We start from the raw sequence: 2,138 nt of genomic DNA, 5'->3' as shown, positions 1-2,138 counted from the left end.
GATAATGAGTGAGTAGTCTCTTAGCTAGGGTTAATGGGTGATTAGGGAAACCAACATGGGGAATGATTCATGCTTAAATTAATATGCTTTCATGTTTTATTTGCTTGCTTGTTTTGATCTCAACTCATGCACATGTTATATTTGATGAAATGCTAAGCCTATGAATCCTTGCATTTACTATCATCTTCTATCTTTTCAATGAGACTTGTAAGACATAACCCAACTCGAGTCTCATTAGACCATGCATGTTGTTGAGTAGGGAAGATTAAGTCGACTTGTAGGTGTTGTACAATCTAATCGATTCGGCTCCGGGACCCAAACTTTCCTAGGATTGTAAGATATAACCCAACTCAATCCATCACAACATTAATTGCTTGCTTATAATTTGAGAACATGTTTGTATGATCATATCCCATGATTCCCCTATGATCCCATGACACCCTAGTGCCTTTAATCAATTGTTTACACCCCTTTAATTCATCTTGCTTGTTTATTTTCATTGTTATTCTAGTTTAGTGACCTTCTACATCAACCCAATTTGTGACACCCCTTAGACACCACTAGTTACAATAGAAATCTCATTTCAACTCCCGTCCCTTGGGATCCGACCTTTACTTGCCTCTTTACTAATTGTAGAGTTGTTTGTGGAGCTATAAATTGTGTTTTGATTCGACCGTGACCAACGACCACATCTTAATTTGTGAACACTTAACGAGATCGCATAAAAAATGGCGCCGTTGCCGGGGACGGTGTTTGTTTGATTTAGATTTCTTTTTATTGTCATTAGTTGTGTCTTTCTTCGCCTTGAGGAAGTAAAACTCCTCAAGGTTTGTTCTAATCATTTTCGAGTTGTTTGATATTTTGCATGTCTAGAAGGTTACAAGGTGATTTGTTACCTTTTGACCGTGAAATCGAAAGAACCTTGACGAACAATAGGAGACTTGTTAGGAGGAATTTGAGAGGTGTTGGTGAAGTTGTTCAACCCACTAGTGAGTTTGTCAATCCTTTCGCAATAGAAGGAGAAGAGAACCCATTACACAATAACCCACAAAATCCACCTACAATGCCAAAATTCTCGTCACACTCCGTACCCACCGAGGAGAATCTACCAAATGGTACTCCTACACCGCAACATCTCACCGGAAATTTTATTGCCAAGTCCGCCTTCATCCAACTAGTTGAGAGGAGCCAATTCGGGGGGATGCCTAGTGAGGACCCTCATTCCCATATGGAAACCTTTTGCGACTATTGTGATGCTATCTCTCAAACGGGCGTGACTCAAGACCAAATTAGATGGGTCTTATTTCCTTTTTCCTTAATCGGCGCCGCAAAGCAATGGTTGAAGGGCCTTGATAAGGCCACCCTTGGAATAGATTCTTGGAAGAAGTTGGCTCTAGCTTTCTACAAAAAATTCTACCCACCGGAAAAGACCAACATGCTAAGAGCTCAAATTACGGGTTTTAAGCAAACGGATGAAGAGTCTTTGTATGAAGCTTGGGAGCGGTTCAAGGGAATTTGTCGCTCATGTCCTCACCATGGACTTAGCGAATGGTTTTTGGTGCAACAATTTTGGAATGGTTTATATGAAGATTCTAGGAACATTCTCAATATGGGATCAAATGGAATGTTCACCGAAGTTGATGACAATCAAACATGGAACAAGATTGAGGAAATGGCGGTCCATAACTCACAATATAGTAGACCTCGCAAGGCTACTAGAGGAGGGAAGCATGAAGTGGACTCCGTTACTCAATTGGGTGCTCAACTTAGTGCTCACATTGACACAATCAACTTGAAGTTTGAACAAGCTATGGCTAGACTTGAGGAAAACTCAAAATCATCGAAGCATCATGTTAATGCCATGACGGCATCCTCATCAATCCCAAGTGGGATATGTGAGAATTGTGGAACTTTGGGACATGACCAAGGTGAATGTAGGGGAACAAATGAACAAGTGAATGCTTTCCAAGCATACAAGAGTGGTACCCCTTATTCCAACTTTTACAATGAAAACACCAAATTCCATCCAAATCTCTCATACAAAAGCCAAAATGTTCAAAACTCTCAAACAACATACACTCCACCACCCATGAGAAACCAAAATCAAAGACCCTTTTACAATCAAAACCAAGGTTACC

General features: G+C 40.4%; 1 non-coding gene across 1 annotated transcript; it reads right to left on the bottom strand.

The window, feature by feature from the left end:
* Positions 1–1,435: 1,435 nt before the first annotated feature.
* On the bottom strand, positions 1,436–1,542 carry LOC141637659 (small nucleolar RNA R71). Its single transcript, XR_012541844.1, has one exon. It is a non-coding gene; the product is annotated as a small nucleolar RNA R71 (small nucleolar RNA).
* Between the last annotated feature and the right edge of the window lie 596 nt (positions 1,543–2,138).

The sequence above is a fragment of the Silene latifolia genome, unplaced genomic scaffold, assembly GCF_048544455.1.
Source record: "Silene latifolia isolate original U9 population unplaced genomic scaffold, ASM4854445v1 scaffold_124, whole genome shotgun sequence".
NCBI classification, from domain to species: domain Eukaryota; kingdom Viridiplantae; phylum Streptophyta; class Magnoliopsida; order Caryophyllales; family Caryophyllaceae; genus Silene; species Silene latifolia.
The sequence above is the reverse complement of the archived record's forward strand: the minus strand, read 5'-3'. Positions and strand labels throughout refer to the sequence as shown.